The 20,527-nt window shown below is 41.1% G+C and overlaps 1 protein-coding gene across 1 annotated transcript in view; it reads left to right on the top strand.

Moving 5' to 3' along the window:
- The window catches only part of COL5A2 (collagen type V alpha 2 chain), a 96,329-nt gene that overhangs the window by 22,988 nt on the left and 52,814 nt on the right, over window positions 1-20,527 (top strand). The window lies entirely within an intron of this gene.

The raw sequence follows: 20,527 nt of genomic DNA, 5'->3' as shown, positions 1-20,527 counted from the left end.
TGTTTGCCTGCACCAGATTTTTCTTCTGCACTCTCTGTATGTCCCATGTTTCTGTTTTTATGACTTTGCACTTGAATTATTATTAATACTTCTTGTCGTTTGCAACCCTGCAGTTGTTTTTTGAGGAGTGATTTCTGTGACTCACTGAAGTTACTAAAGCATCTATTGCAAGATTTTGAATCCTTTAAAATGCCAAGAGATTCCTTGGCTAAAGAATGGATTTTACCTGAAGTTTTACTTGGGGTGTAGAGTTAATGAGATCGTTGGGCAATTAGTAATTGGTGCAACTACAGAATAAAACCAAGCAGCACTTAATGCTTTCAGATGCTAAACCTGTACTGAGAGGATAATAGTAGTGATCCAGTAGAAGGTTGGACAACGTGTTGTGAGAAATCCAGAGCCACCCTGGTTTCTGCAAGGGGAGGTCAGCCCCTGAAGGGAGCCAGGGATGGATCCAGGATGGATCCTCAGGTCACCAGGCAGATGTAGGAGAGCAAGAAGCCAGAGGAGGAATAATGAGAGCTCAGGAATCCGGAGTTCTGCTGGACCAGGATGTGTATTAAGAAGCAACAAAGCCACTGGCCTTCCCTTATCTAAACTGTGGGGATCTGACATGTCAGGATTTCAGGTTGGGGAAGATTGACTGGGAGCAGAGCAGACCTGCCAGAACCTGACAGTGAGCACACAGCTGGCAGCAGGCCAGCACCCAGCATTGGACCTGTTTCTGTTCTCATGGCTTGGAAAGGGTTTTACAGCAAAACACCTGAGCTCCTTTTTATTTATAATTGAGTTGTTTTCCACAAGGTGAACTAAGTTCAAGCTGCTTGATAATGGACAAAAGGAGTGTTCTCTTTGATGTGTTTAGATCATTGCATCTGATGAATGCTTGGAAGTTGAGTAAATGTGGATTTATTAGCCATGGGATGCTTTTATGTTGTTTTGTGTATGTAGATGTTTTGTGGGAGGAGGATGTAGGAACAAAGATAGGATTTGAAACATGTTTACATGCTTTTGATACACATAATGCTGATGTTAGGCTGTTCTTGGAAACTGGGGAAACAAATATGCAATTAATTAAAGCTTGATTACTAAGAAAGCATTTTGAAATGGAAAACTAGAACTAAACAAAAAGGAGGCCCAATCTGATGCTGATAATAGTAGATGTGGCTAATGTCATAGAGCTGAAATGCAGTTAATGTTGTGCTGCTTGTGAAGACCTCATTTAATTTCATCAAAAGTTAGCTGTTACAAATCTGAATCAGGAGTGGATAGGACACTTGTTGCCAAAGCTGCTTGCTATTAAGGCCATGTTTTCTATGTAGTAGTGTGTAACCTCCCAGAAATGACAGACTGAAAGGATGTTTATCAGCCACCATATGAGAGTTTGCAGGTTCTGAGGTGAAATCAATGTGGAAACTAGTTTTGAGCCAAAGTGACCAACAAGATAGCTTTGTCCTCATGGCCAAGGAGCTGTGTTTTCACCACTAGATAATTAATATGCATATACTCATGCCAATGTAGAAAACCAGCCTGGATTTTATTGTCAAGTAACTGTGTGGGATTGTTACTAGAGTGCTGGTTGATCTTGGCTCTGTTGGGATTTTACAGTGTTTTTAATATTAGTTTTCCCACTGTAAAAATACCCAAACAAACACACAAACCCCCTCACCAAAACACAACCTAAAAATAACTATTCTGCTCCCAATCAAAGGAACCAAATTTGTATTTTTATAGGTCTGTATTTTGAGTAAGAATTATATCTTGAGCTCTATTATTTCTTTGCCAACCAACCCCAGTTCTATCAGGTGAGGAGGAGGAATAGGGAAGGACTAATTTAAAACTTAGTAGCCTAGACAGGGAGGGAAAGAGTGGCAGATCTTGAGAGGATTCTTTCCTTTCTGAAAGAACAATAGAGAATTTTAGGAAATGGTGAAGGAATATTTTAGGGAGTGAATGGGACTGAAATTCAAGACACAGAGGAATGTACTGGGATTTCATAAGAAAGGGTATGAAGTCCTAAATACATCCTTCCAACGGCATGACTGGAACAGAATTGTATCAGGATTTCCAGTCTATAGCCTTATAAAAACATGAGTCATGTTAAAAAAAATAAATCGTAAGTTTAGTGTTTTCATTGCCTTCTGTGTTTACTTAGGTTTTTAATCTCTCTCACCTTTTATTAAAAAAAAATAGTTTTCTTCTGAGAGCTTGGGACTAGAATTCTCTCTTTTCATGACAGCTTAAATCCTCATAAAATATATGACCCAAAATCTGTAGTTTTCAGAACAATACCATGGATCTTCAGATGCATCATGGGAACAGATGGGAGAACACATCCCCAGTACATTACTCCTTGGTGTTCATAATCAGATGTCATTATGTTTGGAATATCCCTAAGCTAGAAACAGGTAGATTAATACTTCATATTAATACTGGAATAACAATTAGACTTCAGAACAAACTTTGGAAGGAGCGTTATAGTTATGGTAAATGTGTTCTCCTCAGGAAGAGCAGAAGAAATAGATGATTTGATATACCTGGAATGTTCCAACCAAACTAAAACAAAATACAGCCTGGTGTAGAACATCTTCTAAATACCTCTTTGTTACTTGTACTTTTCAAAATTTCGAAATCTTTTCAATTAGGCTGTTTTGGTGAGAAAGTGTCATGCTGGCCCACCCTCAGAGGGAAGTGACAGCTCTGAAATAAGGTTCAAGGGTTTTAAAATAACCGATTTGAAATACTTTGGGAAAAGTACTGCACTACACCTTAATTTAGGGTGTGTGAGAGACATGATCTAACAGCTGTTTGTTGAAAGAAATTCTAGGAAACTATTCTCAAGTGTGTGTCTTCAGCAGTGAGCTTGTCTGCTCGTCCTAACTCCACTCACAGATCAACTCAAGACCTCCTACTACAGGTTGTTTCTTGCTTGTGCATCCAGACCACATCAGCTACACCAATGTGGCTGCCTTTTCCCTTTTGGTGGTTTCTGAAAGCTGCTGTCATGGCTTGGAGAGCTGGTTGGTGGTCCAGAGGTGAGGAGTAGGAGAGAACCTTTCCTTCTGTGTCAAGCTAACAGGAAGAGGAAGGTTGCTGATAGAATTCAGGATGATCTGGCTGATAGCTCCAGGCCCCACTCTGGGTTCAGTGTTTGCATGGGTAAAACTTTGTAGTGGTCTGTAGAAAATTGTACTCTTTGGACTTTGAGAATCCATTTCCTTTTCTCAGCATTGCTCCCAACATACTGGTTTGTGCTTTGATGCAAGATGTAAGTTGGAAGTTGTTTTTTCCTTAGTCCAAATAGAAGATAGAAATAACATAAGATAGAAATAACATTTTACTGTTAGATAAGGGGAGGGAACAGATGTGATCATTTGCTGCTTCGTTTCATCTGGGTAGGAGTTACTTGTATAGCAAAATGCTCTTCAGAGACATCCAGACTGCTTACAAAGTGTCACTTGTGGGGAATTTTGCCACCCATGATCCACTGCCTTGAGTAACCTTTATGAACTTGTAACTTGTATGATTCTGTGTCAAGAAGTGCCATGTGTGTCAATAAACCCACAGACCTTTTCCATGTGGCCTGTAGTGACGAGTGAGACTGGGAAACTTTCTTTGCGAAGGGCAAGTCCCAAATGTTCTTTTTACAAATTGAAAGCCTGAAGAGGTTGAAATCCAACAGGCAGCAACCAGATGGGCATTGCTGCAGGGGAAAAAATAGCCCCTTTCTACCCAAATCATCCACCTGGATGTTCTGGTGAGGCACATTTCACTTGCTTTACAACTTAGTGTTGGTTAATTCTCCATGTGCCCATGAAAAATGTGTCCTCTTGTCACCTGCTTGGGACTGCTTGCTGGCTGGAAACTTTGCTCCCCCTAAACTCTGCTTTGGTGATGCATTTGAGATGAAAAAAAGAACAGTGCCAAGCAAGCAGCTGATACAGCATGAGCTGAATAGTGTCAGCTGGATGATGCTTTTCTCTTATGTTGGAATAAGAGAATTTCAGGTGTCTTTTTTTTCAGGATGTTTTCAGGTGCCAAAGCCTAAATCAGGAATTTTTCTTTTAGAATGTCAGGGCACTAACATGAAATAGAAAATGCAAAAGCAGTGATCTGTTGAGCATAAATGGGAAGTAAAATAAACTCTGGCCAAAGACTGAAAATAAATCTCATCAAGCCTTGCACCAGCCTGGGCCTTCAGGCTGATTTTTATTCCACATTTTTTGGATTTAAATTGTCTTGGGATTTGGGAGGTATTTTAAAAGAAATGGAATAGTTTTCTGAGCTGTGGAAGGCTGAAGCTATTTCCGTATGAAGCAGCCTTCCTGGCTACGTCTCAGGTTCCCATATGTATTAAAATACTGGAAAATGTGCTTTTGTTCCTTTGTACTACAGTGGGATGTAATCAATTAGAAAGGCACTTGAAATGTAGATTTTATTTTTGAGGGGGTTGTATTCTTGGTGCAGTAACTATCTCTTTCAGGAGTGTTGCCTTAGTGAACTGTCAATGTATTTGCCTGGCTCTGCGGGTACAAAATAAATGGGAAGTAGAATTGTATTGAAGAGAGATTTGCTAATATCATCTGATCCCTGGGACAATGTTTTTTCCATAATTTTTTAATATGTGAGCCCTTAAAAATGTTGGGCATAACTCTGCCTGGATTACTGTGCCCAGTTCTGGAGCCCTGAACACAATAAGGCCATGGAGCTGTTGGAGCATCTCCAAGGGAGGGCACAAGGATGATGCTCCTCTCCTCTGAGGAAAGTTGGGGTTGTTCAGCCCTCTGGGCAGGGCTCAGGTTTGGAATTTTAGGACACCTTGGGCAGATCCTTTTACATCTTGCCTCCTTGAGAAAGCACAGCTAAATATTTGCTGGTGTTTCACATGGATGGATAAACACCTGCTGGCATGAAAGCAGTAGTTCAGACTTGGACTGGTTCTTAGAAGCTGCCAGGGTGAGAAAATGGATACTGAGACTTTTCTTTTCTCCATAAAGAAATGGAGACTTTTATAAGATAATAACATTCATCACTACTCACACAGAGACACTCTGTGATTACTGTGCAGTTCAGTACAGTTACCATGAGCAGCTGGATATTATTTCTGTGCTCTGTACATTACCACTGATTACATGGAACCCATTTGGAAGTATATTTAAGGCTTTATGTAAATAACTTGGGTTTCAATATCTTCCTATTGATTTCCATGCAATTTATTGTATAGATTTAATATGCACTGGGGCTGCTATGTTTTACATAGTAATTTATGTGCTCTATGGAGGATCTTGTGACTTTAAGTTTGGTAGACCCATTTATAATGGTTTTACAGGTTACAGTGGAAAACTGCTTGGAAAAAGATCTGCATCATTAAATTAAGAAATGTGTTTGAATTGAGTATTGCTGGACATTGGTGGCCATGATAGCAACACAGGAAAAGGAAATTCTTTTCCAAGAATCCCCCTGACCTGCTGATTTTTCCCTTTCTTGGAAGGAAGTATCCAGTCTACTAGACATTGACCACAATATGTCCCACCCAGGCTCCTTCATAGAACACAAAGGTGTCACTTGCTGTAGTTAACTTCTTACATTTAACTCTAAATATTTGGGTAATGAGGAGTTTTGCCCCAAGTGTTTATTTCACTTAGTGATGAGGTAACTGGGGCAATCTAAACCAACAGGCAGAGAAAGGAAAATGGAAGGTAAAAATGATGTTAATAGTTTGGTTTCTTAGCCATCAGCTCTTGGCAGCATGGCATTACAAGGAATTATCTTTGTATTTTTTAAAGAGAAGATCCAAGACTGAGCAGTAGTCATGTTCATACTTTCATGTGAACATTTGATGTAGAAGCAGAAATTAGACCCTTAGGTTGCAAAACTTCAATCAGTAGTTTACTTAAGTAGAGAGTTTTGATACTTGTTAAACCATAATTCCTCCTCTGGTTGTTTTGAAGTGTTCAACCATGACAAGCTGCAGTATGAATGGGTGGATCTGGCAGGAAACTACCACTTATAGCCCAGAAAAATGAGCTTTTATTATATAAAAATAGATATAAAACGTGGCACAGAAGCTCTTTTGTCTCTTGAGATTGGCAGGCTTTCTGTGAGGATGGAAATTCATGTGAAAGTGCTTGTTGGAGGTGGTAATCAGAGGTTTATGAGCCATTCAGGGAAGCAAACTGAAACAAGAGCTGTACAGTGGCTTTTGGATGAGTGGGGATTTGGGAGCCAAACAATACTTCTGCAATAACTGAATAGAAGTCTAATCAGGCCTTAAATTGAGCTAATCTTACCTTAAACAAACACAATTCTGCTGTTTTAAACAAAGCTTAGTTACTTCTCAGAAATGCTTTGTTAGAGGATTCAGCTTTATTTTTAAAGCCTTCAGAAGAGATTGTCATGAAGGGTGGGAGTCATTAAAGAAAAATTAAGCTAGATTTTAGCCTTTGCCTTGGAAATGGACTCATCTGTTATGTAGCAGCAGCAGAGCAATTTAGAGGACAATATGTGGTTCTGGTTTGAATTGCAAAAGTCATTAATTATCTGTGTCTCATTCTTGTCAAGTTTCTTACGGGCTGCTCTGTGAGATCTGAAGTATCTGATGGGTCTTGGTAACCACAGGGCAATGTTCTGGGTTCTGGATTGTGCTTCTTAGTTCCATTAACTCAGGCTTTTAGATGAAGATGTCCTGCAAAGCAAATGGTGACAGTCTAATTAATGTAACTTTTCTTCAATATAACCAGTTTCCATATAATGAAGCTTTTATGCACCGAAGTGGCAATAGGCATCTGTAGTAGGGGAAAAAAATGTCATCAGTCTTAATTTAATCATTAAATCCTAGTAAATTTATACACTTAGGGTGCTGGCTCTTCAAACTTGGACTTGATGATCTCTGAGGTCCCTTCCAACCCAGCCAATTCTATGATTCTATGATCCCCAAACCTTGCCTTGGTTTCAGTTTTTGGAGGATGTGTTCATGCAGCCTGTTGTGATTTAGTGAAGTTTTGCTTTCCTCTGGTATTATCTGGGGTGGACTCTCTGGTGCTGAGTTAAAATAATTTCCCCCTTGGTAGAAACTGGGATGAAATGAAAAGTATTATAAAATACCTGTGTTCAGGCTGGATCTCATGATATTTCAGTGACTGCTTAATATCAGAAACTCTGCTAGATACATTCAGGTCAGGTTTCAAAAGGCAAACATGGAATAAACCTTGTTTGGTTCCATATATAATAATAAGTATATACACAATGAATGGAGGAAATGGAGTCCAGGTGTATTTACCTCTCTTAAACCTAAAATGGTAGGTCTGCCTTTCAGAGGGAATTTCACCACAATGAAGAAGGCACCATAGTGATAATCTGCAAGCCATGGGTATTGCCCCAGAACTTTTCTCTAGTGTTTAAAGAAGGATTCTTCCAAGTATTTAAGTGAACTACTTCTGTAGCATACTACTTCTTCCCTGTAGGATTATAGAATTTGGAATAAAAAGAAGTAAATCATGTTATCCAAATGTAACCAAGGAATAAACATATAATTTCTGTGACCCTTTGCTAAGCTGGGTTCTTGTATTTGGAGGTAAAAGTGGCTGTCTAACATCTGTCCATCTTGCACCAGCTGTGCACAGTGGGCTGCAGCTCATCTTGGCAGTAAACTTCTCCTGAGTTCTCCTACAAATTTGTCCTTCCCAGTGTAAGAGAGAAGATCCACCTTGTGCCCTAGAGGAACCACAAGTCTGTCCCAGTTTCTCCTGGTCACACTTTACTGATAATGAATTGCAGAGGAGACTACACCCCTGCCAAAGTGTCACCAAGTTTGGTGGCACCAATCACCCCAAACCAAAGCAACAGCCTTCAAGTTTCTAAAAGTTGTTTCTTTGGGGGGTTTCCCAGACACTTAGCTGACTATATTATTTCTAAATATGTATATAAAATATATATACGCACACACATTTTAATATAATTGTAATATTTATATAATGTATAAGACTGTTAGCTGGCTTTAGGTGTGTGTAATCTTTACACTTTGTACATTCTCTTGCTTTATATACTAGAGGCACTGCAGTAGCTTACAGCTTCTGATGCAAATTCCATCTGCCACATTGGCAGTGTTTAATATATTATTAATTTTCAGTGCCTTCCACAACAGTAAAAAAACCACCCCACCAACCAGAAACAAGAAACCCTGCCAAAAGCCCCCTGTCAGGCAGTAAGCACATCGACAGATTCCCTGTGTAGATAGATGGGTTTTGTGGTCAAAATAGAAGAGGAAATATGAATAACCCAAAGTTTCTTAGCACAGGAAGGACAGAGAGACAGTGGGAGGGGAACTCTGTAAGTGTACAAAGTAGAGCCTGATCTAAATTAAATGAGGTTAAATTTTGTGTGTGTGATTGTTTAATCCAAGGAGCCTAAACTGTGATGTTAAATTCTGGGTTGGATCCAGAACTGGGTGGGAAGAGAAGCATTGTTATGTCTCCTTTTAACATAAATAGCTTTTAAAAATCCATTAATTTTCAATAGAAGCAGTGTATATGCATTAAGTTACCAGAGATAATCATCACTTCTAGATCAGATTTTGCTTCCAATTCTCTGTGCAAATTCTGTTCTGGAGCAAGAAGCACACTTGACCCCTAACTTCTATGTTTAGAGCAGTGTTCAGATTTTTAATACTTTTGGCAAGGGCAAAGCTAAGGTTCTCTGAAATGTCTCTGAATGTTGGTTGTGATCTGACAGAGAGAATGTGCTGTAACATCCTGCATCAGTTGTGCCTTCAGCATCTGCAGAAGCAGACTGAGAAAAAAATGAGTGAACTGCTGGGGTCCTATCTCTTTCTGCCCCCCAAAACACCTTCCTTCTCTTCTCTCCAATGTTACCTCAAGAACATAATTTTCCCCAATTTTTCCAGATTACTGCTGGTTCTGAACCTTGTCAGTTGATGCAGAAATGTTGCCTGTGAGCCTGAAGAATGCTGGAAACAGGGAGGGCTTTGTGGAAATGCTGACACAACTGTATAGCCTAGCAGTGTAAGCCATCTGTTTTGAGTAAGGTGTTGTTATCTTTTCTTGTCAAATTTATCACTACAAAAATATTTTCCTCTCTTCTTCAATGTCTATAACAGACAAGAGTGCAGCTCCTGACAGAAGCATGAGCTCTACTGCAGATAGATTTTCCTTCTGATGCCGTGCAGTGAATATGTTAATTTTTCTTTTTTGCACGTTTCATTCTGAGAGGCAAAAAATACCCTTTTGATATCCTCCCTGCCCATCAGTCTTAGTAGTTCTTCAGGGCTACACCAAGAGGACCACACTTAGACATGCACCTCATACTGCAGCTCTGAACATTGCTGCTCATCCAGTTGCTTAAAGGTGATGCAGAAGATGAGTGTGCTGAAGAGCTGTTGTAAGGGGTGGGAGAATCCATTGGTCCTGATGTTGATGCAGCAACTTCAGGGCACCTGCACCCATTCCTAGAAACTAAGGGTGAGGTTCTGTATCTTCAGTCTGTGAAAATTGGTCTGTTGTCTTTTGCCAGTGTCACACAGTTCTGTCTGTTGGCTTTGCCACATGCAATAAATCCATGACAATGTGTAGATGTTAGGGAACCATCAGCCTGGGAAGGTTTTGCTTTAAAGTTTGAGTAAGAATTAAAGCAGAGAGGAATTTATTCATACTTTGTTGCCAACTCAATGCTGAAGGCATGAAAAAAGTCCTGTGGGTGATCAAGGGGTATAAAACAGATTTATTTTATGACATGTATCTAGTATACTTTGCAACATAACTGAAAGTCTGAACTCTCATATAACTTTTTGAGAAGATCCAGGAGGCAGCAAACCAGCCTACCAAGGAGATGTGTGTTGGTGAGCTAGCAGCTCTCTTTTAGATCACTGTTTTCTTTCACTCAGAGGTTACATTATACTTGAAGACAGCCAGAAAGCTGCTCTTGAGTGCTGGCTGTTCAGAGAGCATGTGGGGGGTGTGAGCCTGACAGTTCTGCCTGGCATGACCTAGGGCTTGGTCATACTCCACGTGCAATATGGAGCCTGGGCTCTTGTTCCCATCTTCCTTCTCTGCACCTGCAGCTCAGTCCTGGGGCTCACGGCTTGGAGGTCCCCTCTTGGCCACTCATCCCTGGGGGTGCTCTCTCTGTCTGTGTCTGGAGTAATCACTCCTTGTTCCCTGTAGGGTTTGGGTTTTTTTGTGGAAAAATAATATGGTGTTAAACAAGCCATTAATTAACTTGATTCCAGGGGTGAGGTTACTAACCTGAGAGCTAAAAAATGATTCTGTGATGACATATTTGGCCTTGTTTGCATGAAAGCTTCTTGGGAGTAGCAACCTTTGCACAGACCACTGGTGGAGAAGGAGGTCAGGAGGAAGGACACTGGTGGTATTACTCTTCTTCACTAGTTTGAATAAATTCAGCAATAGGACATCGGGTGTTGGAAATTATCACGGAGTACTTTGTGCATAGATGCCTGCTATTTCTAATCCTCTGGGAAGCTTCTTACAACACATAAATAACAGATGAGTGAGGGACTGAAAGTCAAAACCTTTAGCTGACAAGAGGGCAGGGTCTCAAGTTGTGCCAGGGGAGGTTTAGGTTGGAGATTAGTAAGAATTTCTTTCTGGAGAGGGTGATCAGGCATTGGAATGGGCTGCCCAGGGAAGTAGTGGATTCTCCGTGTCTGGAGATCTTTCCAAAGAGCCTGGATGTGGCACTGAGTGCCATGGGCTGGGAACCACGGGGGGAGTGGATCAAGGGTTGGACTTGATGATCTCTGAGGTCCCTTCCAACCCAGCCAATTCTATGATTCTATGATTCTTCAGTCACAGATTATTGCTCCACTGAGAAACTTGTGATAATTCCCTGCTCAAGTACAGCTCTCTGGGCCCTAAAGAGGACCAAATAGGTCCTGTATGAAAAGCCCTCAACTGTAAGGTTGAAAGAAGCAACCAGGTTGTTCTTATTTTTTGCTTTTATTGCAATCTCAAATACTGTGTGACAGATGGGATTTGTGATGCATTTGATGTGCCCTGAACAGGCACTTCTAAAGATCACAGAATCACAGAATGGGCTGGGTTGGAAGGGACCTCAGAGATCATCAAGTCCAACCCTTGATCCATGTATTTTCACTTGTAGACTGAGGCAAAGGTGATTTGCAGGATTCCTGACTCCTAGTTGGTGATTTCCTCTTCAAACACCACACCAGGTTTGGTCACATAAGAGCCTGGCTGTATGTCAGCTCCCTGTGTTCTTTCTACAGATTTCTGAGTGCAAAGCCTGAATATTGGACACCAGCAGTGGGGCACAGTCACACCACACTGCTCACATGCCCTGAATTGTTCCCTAGAAGTTATCTTGAGACTGATGTCCAAATTGCACCCTTTTAGCATGGATGATTCTGTTACCTCCACACAGATTTTCACCTTCACAAAAGGATAAATACACATTTTGTATTTTATGTGTTTAAGTGCACCTGACTGCAGCTCCTAACTCAGCTGTCAGAGTGAACTCTGCTGCAAAATGTGTCAGTATTTGTAGAGCTTTGCTTTGGGAAAAAAAATGTGCTTGTAACTTGGATGCTGCTTTAAAGGCTCATATCAAAGAAACAATAGTAGGATAAAATCAAAAAGACCTGAAAATGATAAAAGTGTTTTGAAAAGAGGAAGTAAGAGAAATGGCAAGTAGATTAAGTTCAAAGCAAACAGTAGCTGGAGGTGATGACGGCTGGTTTGTTTTAAACTACACATCCCTACTTGAATGTTAATTAATTCAAACCTTTTAGTATGGAATACTTGCCTGACAAAAGTTCATGAGAAGGATGCATGGAAGGATATCCAGTGAATAAGAGCATGGGTGCCTGCAGGAAAGCCTTTCATTTCCTGTCCCAGAAAACCATAATCCTCTAAGAGAGCAAAGCAATGGCTGGTATGTGTCTTTTTAAGGACATTTATCAGTGTTATGCATCTAAATGACAGGGTAGGCAGAATTTCTTCTTTGCTAACTTTTTTTTTTTTTTTTTAGTCTTTTGAATGCTCATTTTTAATATGTATGAACCAATAAGTGGGACAAATACCAAAGCCAAGTTAAAGATGAAATTGAAAAAAAAATACAGTAACTTTATTCAAGTGCAAAATGCAGCAATAGGGAGGGTACTTACAATTCTTCTTTTCTTCCTGGGTTTTTCTTACAAAGCTTTATTAACATTCCAAGTTTAATGTTACTATTTCCCACTGTTGTATAAAAGCAGCATAAGAAACTGGGTTTTATTTAAGTTTCCTTCTTAAATTTAATGAAGTTATGGAAGGCTCTGAGGATGGAGTTGGGATACTCTTCCCCTGGCCTTGCTGTATTCTACTGCTAGTAAGAATTAAAGGCTGTTGTGAGAGTCTTCTTGAAGACCCTGGAAGTTGTAGTCCACAAGCACCAGCCAGAGAAGAAGCTGCTTATAAATATCTGGCTTTTCCCTAGCCAGTCAGGGTGAACTGAGGCAACTTTGATGAACTCTCCTGACTCAGAAATGATGAAAAAGATAGAATTGGGTCAGGTCAACGAAAATATTTTTCCTCAGCTTGATTTGGATGCCTTTTTTTTTTTTTTTTTTTTTTACAAGGCTGCTTTGGTATTAGGACTTCTTATAGCACACCTATATAGTGTTTTCTTGATAGACATAAGTTCAAACATCCTGAAAAGGTAAGAAGAGTTTTCAAGTGGGTGTACCTAATGAAAGCACCTTCCTTGGTATTTCAGTAACTCAGTGCTTTTCAACAAATGTATTTAGAAATATTCCTGACTGGTGCTAAATGTCTTTTATATTCATTCTCAAGGATTTTTCTCATTCCTAACCTTTGTTGAAATGAACTGAGCTCTGCTCACTTTTTACTTACTAATGTGGTTGTTTTTAGGCACTGGAAGGGAGGACATTGCTTATCAATCCTCTATCTGTAAGTAATAAATACATTTCAGTTGTGTAGAAGTTAAACTCTCTCTTGGGCATGACAAGCACCTGAATCACCCAACCATGCACATGATTAACTTTAGATTACACTTAAAAGTAAGCTGCTCTCCTTTATAACCTTCATCCCTGATGCTGTGCAGAAAACAGCAAGGATGCCCTGAGGGCTGCCAAAGCCTGTTCCATGTCATCTGGAAACCAGAAGTTGCTGACTGAGCTGTCTGAAGAGTGGAGAAGGTAATGGTAGCAGAAAAGAAGCAGAGGCTTTGTTCCTGGAATTTCTGCAGCCTTTCTTCTTTACCATTCTTCTTTTTTAATTTCTCAGAGGCCCAGAGTTTTCAGCAAATGAGTAGCTTTGCTGTACAACCAGCATATTATGAGTAGAGCTTTCCAGCAGTACCTTCCTACTCCACCCAAACTCTGGGTAGTTTTCAGTCCAGTTTGAAATGCTGAGCCTCTTGGCATGCAAGGAGTTTTAATTATGGATCAGAATTTTCTTACTAATTACAAATCTTTTATTTTTTAGCTGAAAAGGGTGATATTAGCCAGCAAGGATGCATTTAGGGGTTTACATGAATGCACTTTGCAAACCACAATGTAGAGAAGCTTTGTGGAAAAGGCAGTGAGCAATGATAGGTTTCCCTTGAACTTTGATGTGTATAGCTTCAAAGAATGGGGTTGTTTGGGCAGCATCAGGCGTGTTTCTCTTACATGCAATAAAAAAAGACATCCTTATACATTTTGTCTGACTTCAGAGGAGCTAAGTCCTACAAAAGAAGGAGGGCAAACCAGTTCTTCTGCAGTAAATGGTTATTTTATGAGTTGGAGTATGAGAGTATATGTGAAACTAGAATAGTGGAGCTTGCAAGAGCATGTAAGAACTTGGATAGATGGGTCAGAGAAAGTCAGGTCAGACTACAGTTAGAAACTAAATATTTAATTAATTTCCCTTTGCTATTGAGTTGGCTGAATCTTGTCCCATAAACAAACTGGGGAAAGTATTCAGCCCCATGTACACTGTGGGACTGAATGGGTGGACAACAAGGGGGATGAAAACTTGATGGAGCTATTGAGTTCAGAGAATACTGGTTGGTAGTTCAGTGTGCAGCTGGTGGGTATATACTGGTGACATTCCTCAAGGGTCAGTGCTGGGCTGACCCTTGTTGTTGGGCTGGCCCAACAAGAAATGGCTATTTTAGGTGGAACCTGCCCCTGATGGCTTGTTGCTTGGGCAATTGGTTTCTGGCTGGCTGGACAACGAAGGTGGCTTCTTGTGAACTGCAGCTAGATTTACTGCAGGAATCCAGATTTACTGTGTCTTTACTGTGGAAACTCTGCCTTGCTGATACTGGCAAAGGAAGCAGCTGAGAGAATTTTCTTGACAGCCAAAACTCATTATTTTTTACTGATGCACACCAGTCCAAGACTAGATTTTGGAAAGAACAAGATCAAACACTGATGGATTCCAGAGCAGTGAGCCAAAGTAGACAGTAGAAGAATATCACATTTTCATAGTAATTGTGCTGGTTTAGACTTAGGTTTAAATCCACCAGGCATAGTTCCTTCTGTCCTGACAAGGTTTGTTTTAATCTGTAATACCAGCAGTTGGACTGAATTCCCCCATGTGGGGTGTGTGGGTGTGTTTGCTCCCAGAATGAAGCCCCTTCCATTTGGGGAGATGTGCTAACTGCACTTGCAATTCTGTTTGAATCTTAAAGACAATACCCAGATTGCTGAGCTTATTGCTGAGCCCTGGTCCAGCTCTGCCTCTGCTGCCCTGAACACTCTTGCAGCAGATTCTCTTTGTTAGCTCCCCACCAAGAGGGATCTGTCCTTTTGTGGGACCAGCCTGTCTGTCTGCAAATGAAAGTGCTTCCACTTTAAAAATATCATCCCAGAGTCAGGAATGTGCTCTGACACTTGGCTTAGGAAAACAAATTATCTCTGTTGCCTCATGCCTCTTTTGAAATAATAAAACATAAGAATTGGCCACAATAAATACTCCATTTAGGCTTTTTGTTACCCTGAGTCAGGAAGAAAACTGAGGTACAGGTGGCTATAGCTGAACATCCTTCATTTTAACCACCCTGCAGGACAAAACTCTGAGCAGGACATTTGTGCCCAGACCCAGCACCTAGTACAGGCTTCAGCTTTCGAGTGATTTCTTCAGCTGCTGAAATCTACAGCAGTGTTTCCTCAGGCAAGCCCTGAGTGCCTGTATTCTCCCCATTACAGTGTCAGTGAGCAGCCTGAGACATTTGTAAGGAATTTTATTTCTTGCTTGAGGCTTGATTGCTGTCATCAGAGAGCATTTGTATGAACCCTGCTGGCAGATAGGGCTCTTCGTGCTCCTTCACCCCATTCTCCAGCAGGCACCAAGCAACATGTCCATCCTCCTTGTGAACTGCTGGGAAAACAGGGAAAAGCAAAGAAAAACCTGTTCACATCCACCCTCAGTCATGGGATAGCTGCATGCAGATCCAGGGCTGTGGAGCAGCCAGCAGGCAAGGACCAACCTCACCAGTCTTTCTGCAAAGTGTCACTGCTGGGGGGTCCCCTGGCTCTCTGTACCAAATGGTGAGATGTTTAGAAGGGTTTAGTCTTGTTCAGGGGCTCAGGAACACTGAGGTTCCCAGTATATTCCCAGTATTTTGAAGTGATGCCATTATATTCTGCCTTTTTGTCCAGCATGTGTTGAATATTGTTATAAACAAGTTGTTCTTGGTTGTTGTGTGTTGGGAATTTTATCCATAAAAAGTCAAGGAAAACCATTCACACTAATGGAGACAGAAATACATGAACCTAGGAGCTGGGAAAACATGGGCCAACCAAATGTAGAAGGTAGTATTGTTTCCATCCAGTTGAGGAACCAGTGGAGAAGCAGTTGTGTATTTCAGGTGTGAATTTAGAATCCATTCAGAGGAGTCTAACAGTATCCAAAGCATAGTTTTTCCTTTTCAGTTTTCCCCATTCAACCAAAGCTGGAATCACAGCTCTGAATGGAAAACAGAACCATTTATTTTGGCACAATTTCCTGGAAGAGTCAAACCCCAGTTGCCAGATCCCACTGGGAGACCTCTTTACTGGGGAGATTACTTCTCCCAAGGCTGGGTAGAGTCTTTTTCTGCTGCTTTCTGCCTTTGGACTGTTGTTTAGGGCTTGATTTGCTTGGCTGATGGCTTTCAGAAGGTGTATGCCCTCCCCTTAGTGCCAGCCACAAAGTCTTCAGCAAGGCTTGGGATGACTGCTGGAACAATTTCAGCTGGTGATGAAACCTCTGCTTGGGAGCTGACTTGCATCTTGGTTCTAACAGCATTTGTTCATATGTAATTCTATTTGTGGACTCTGCAGGAAAAACAGTTTCCCAGTCCTAAAATACATCTTTTAAAATGATTATGCCATTTGGCATAAAACCCTGGAACTTTCTTACTTCTGAAAACAAAGCACAGAGAGTTTCAGCTCCTTGTCTAGATGACTGACCAATCAATCACATTGAAAACTCCTTTGGAACTAAGGCCATTCATCTTAGTTTAATCTGTGAAGTGCTTTTAAAAATACTCCCTTCTGGTCAATGTTGCAGATTATCCAATAGGATTTTTAAGGAGGAGCTCTGCAGGCTGAGTTAAAAAAAGGCCACTTTTACTAAGAAACTTGTTTCCTGCATGTACGTGTTTTAAACTCTGTGCCTGTGCCCATTGCCAAATGTGTGATGAGAGAGATTTGTTATTGTTTTTTTTTTTTAAAAAGGGAACTTTAGTGGGGTACTAGCTCTGAACTCCCTTCTCCTCCTACCAGTGTCTGATCACAAAATTTGGAGGAGCACCTCCAGTGACCTGGTCTCTCCCAGGGTCTCTGTCAAACCTGACTGAAATCAGGCACTGGAATTGAATGGATTTGGGAACAGAGATGTCACAGTGCAGTCAAAGCAGCTGCTCATAAGCTTCATTTCCTTAGGAAACTCTAAGGGAAATGCAAAATGAAATGTTCAAGCAGACCTTCAGCTGGCATAAAAATACACAGAGCAGCTTTGAGAAAGTCACCTTGGTTTAGGCCAAGGAATGTCTGTGCTAGTTATTCTTTTAGCCAGTCCTGTAATGAATAAATCCTCTGCATGACACTGCGGATGAATCTGTGCTTGTCATTCATTGCTTATTCTCTTGGCTAGGCAGGAAAGCTTAAAACTGGATTTGAAGCCACCAAGAGAGCATTCATCTTCTATAACTCTTAATGAATTAAGACTGTGTTGGAGACCTGGGCAGTGGTTAGTATTTCTAAGAGAGCACTGAGTTATTTGGGTTCAAGTGTGTAGTATTGTAGCTGTTACCTAAACACCACTGAGGTGCAAGATGTATCCTGAATGGAAATTCCTGAATGAAAATCTGACTTCATTTTGACAGGCAAGTATCTCAGATTAAGTGAACTGTGAATCAGTTCAGTCTTGTATTAGCAGGGGATTCCAGATTCAGCCTCATGTACTATAACATACTTACATAAACTGTGTGTGCTAATCATCATTAGGAAGAATTGCTCCTGTGGAACAAATGCAAAATGTGGTTTTGTATTTAGCAGCACTCCTGAAAAGTATCTGATTTTCAAAATAATTGGTGTTTACATGATAATTTGCATGGCACAGTCATTCAGATAATACTGTATTACCTCTCAAAAAAAGTTAACAAAAGATAAACAAAACAGGCAGCCTGATTCTTATTGGAGTAAATGAGAGGTTTTGCCCATTCATTTAATGGGAACTGGATCAAGCCCTGCATTACTGGTGCAACAAGCTGACAGGCACAGATTATTAACACCAAGCTCCTCTTGTCCCTCTCTTGGCAGCCTGTGCACACACACAACAGTGCATCTGAAGAATGCACACACAACCCTTCAATCTGATTTGCTTCTGCACCTCTGCTTTGTGAGTCAGCAGGATCAAGTTTTGTGATTCAAAACCTGCAGGCTCAGCTTTTCAGATTCTAGAATCGTTTTTAAATTTCAAACCCCACCCTTTTTATGTACTCTCATATTTTCTTACACTTTCTGCTAACTAGCACCAAGATGCCAGAGGATGGGAAGCTACCTGCAGGAGCACTTTTGTTTCCTTCTCCATTAAATAACCCCACCTTTTCTGTTCTGGTCTTTTTATGTATCCAAGTGTTGGGGTTAGGTTACAGTATGTATCAAGAAGGCCTCCATGGCAGAAGGAAGCATAAAACTGTGCTTTGAGTGCCAGGCATCATCTTTTCTGCCTTTGTTGGACTCTGTTCCCTGATGCCCTAAGTCCAGCAGCCTTTAGGCTCCTTTAATTACCTCAGTGGTAGGACTAGTGAAAATGAAGTGAAACGGAGCTCCTTTACTCTCAAATCCTTTTCTGCCCCTTACTTAGGAACCAGAGTTAATATCTGAAGAAGACCTATACATCTGCAAGTTTTTCTTGGGCCATTTTTCCCCCCCAGTTCAAGGCTGGGAGGTAAATTCCCTGCCATCATATGCCTGCTGTGGTCACGGTGATTCACTGCTTCCATACTGGGCTGTCTATAAGCAGAGGCAGCTAACAAGCTAATAGCTAATACTCTGGGGCTTTGGGATTGTTTCTGCAGGGGAAAATAAGCCCTTAGGATGACAGCTTCAGCAACCCTCCCTGTTTGCACATGGGGAGTAGGTTTTTTTTCTCCCCTCTCTTTTTCATCTTCTTTTTCTCTCTCCTTTACCCCCCCCCCCCCCCCTCTTCTTACCCTTTTCTTTTGAAATACTTGTGCTCAAGACACCCTGTTCCTCCCCAACACTTCATTATTTTATGGGGTCATTTTCCTTCTTTCTTTCTTTTTGTTCTCCCTCTTTCTGACTTGTCCTGCTCACACAAGGTGTGAACCACAAGTCAATGGGAGCACTAAGGGTACAGTAAAGGGGAGGAACTTGCAACAACAAACCCAGGAGCAGTGAATTTCCAGGGGTTGCTTTGAGAGTAATGGATAGGTGGGGGTGCAAGATTGATGCTCTTGCTGGTGATGAGCGATGGGCTTTGACAGCCATCTAGTGGCTGGGATGGGGGTTCCCTCTCTGTAAACCCCCCAGTAATGAGTACACAAAACTGTGCCTGAGTATGATGGGGTTTTCACTTCTAAAGTGTTCATGTGCCATCTCCCATTTTGATGATTTACGTATCTGACTGATTTTGTTCTTTAATGCAAAACTTGTACTCCACCAGCTCAGTCTCTAGCATAGAATAATGACATTGCACTCCCTGTGCTTTTCATTGCAATCCCCTTCATCAAAGTCCTTTGTGCTCGCTCATGAACGAGTCCTGAACTACTTCATAAGGTATTTTTTCTATCCTACCTTTTGCATTTTAAGACTACTTTGATTTTCATTGACTTCCATTGATTCACAGCCTGTAGGTCCTCTAGGCAAGTCCAGTACCAGTTAGACTGGTGTTTTTTATTGGTTAGAATGGTACCAGTTAATGGGCCAGCAGGTCCTTGTGCCACATTAAGATTTGCCAAAGCAAAGCCTGTGTTACAGCTGCAGAGGCTGGAGGGGCACGAGGCACAAAGAGTTGGTGACTTGGTCTGTAGTTAAAAAACACTTGCAGATTTCCACACCAGGGAAGAAATGGTAAAAGAATTTTCTTTGCTCCCTTTCCCACTCTGGGTGAAGATGGGTAACGTGCCTGTAGTCCAGGCCTGAGAGTAGAATGTCAAAATGTACTTGTGGGCTGAGTTGTCTTTGAAATAGCTTCTCTTTTTGGGGCACTCCCTCAGTGTAAAGAAAAACTAGAAACACCAAACCTAAGCAAAAGATTTAAAATGATTAATGTGTTTTCTGGCTGTGTTGGGTGGGTTTCTCTTTGGGTTTTGGTGAGTTAGCTTTTGTTTGTTTGTTTGTTCTTGGGTTTTGGCTGTTTTTTATTTTTTTTGTTTTGTGGTTTTTGTTGTTTTATTTTAAAATATTATCATTACTACCATTATTGTCACCATATCAGCAATCTAATGAGAAAGTAGACCTCTTAGTGCACTTCCAGAAGTTGGTCTGTGCTTTTCCTTCCCCTGCCTTTGTCTGCCTCTTTCTCAGCCACTGAGCAGGACCCAGGCAGAAGCTCCTCACCATCTGGCTCAGCTCTGAGTTGCCAAAGCAGTTGCTGTGTGGTTTATTTGAAGTTCTGACAGAATGCTGACTTGGGGCTCGGGTAACTGAGAAGTTTCATTTATGCAAACTGCTGCTCTTCTGAGCAGCACGAGGAGTTCTGCGGGTGCTACGTTAAGGAAGACATAGACCACATGCCAGACATCTGAGGAGGAAAAAAAAGGCTAAATATGTCAGACACTGCCTTATGTCATGCTCACAAGGGAGAAGAGAAAAGAGGGCTTTCCAAAATCCAAACTGCAGTTTGGAAAACGATTCCCACAGTGTCACAAAATGAACTGCACAGCCCACTAGGTTGTGGTTGATGCCTTTACTTCACCCTGCAAACATTTCCTCCTGAGCTTCTGCACCACCCCTTTGAGTCAGTGGGGCTGATAAACTGGTTGAAGAGAGGATTTGAGCTGCCATAAATTTGGATTCCAGTTTTTGTTAGAAAGC

Source organism: Calypte anna, chromosome 7 (genome assembly GCF_003957555.1).
Source record: "Calypte anna isolate BGI_N300 chromosome 7, bCalAnn1_v1.p, whole genome shotgun sequence".
NCBI lineage: Eukaryota > Metazoa > Chordata > Aves > Apodiformes > Trochilidae > Calypte > Calypte anna.
Note: the sequence above shows the minus strand (reverse complement) of the source record. Positions and strands in the feature narration are given on the sequence as shown.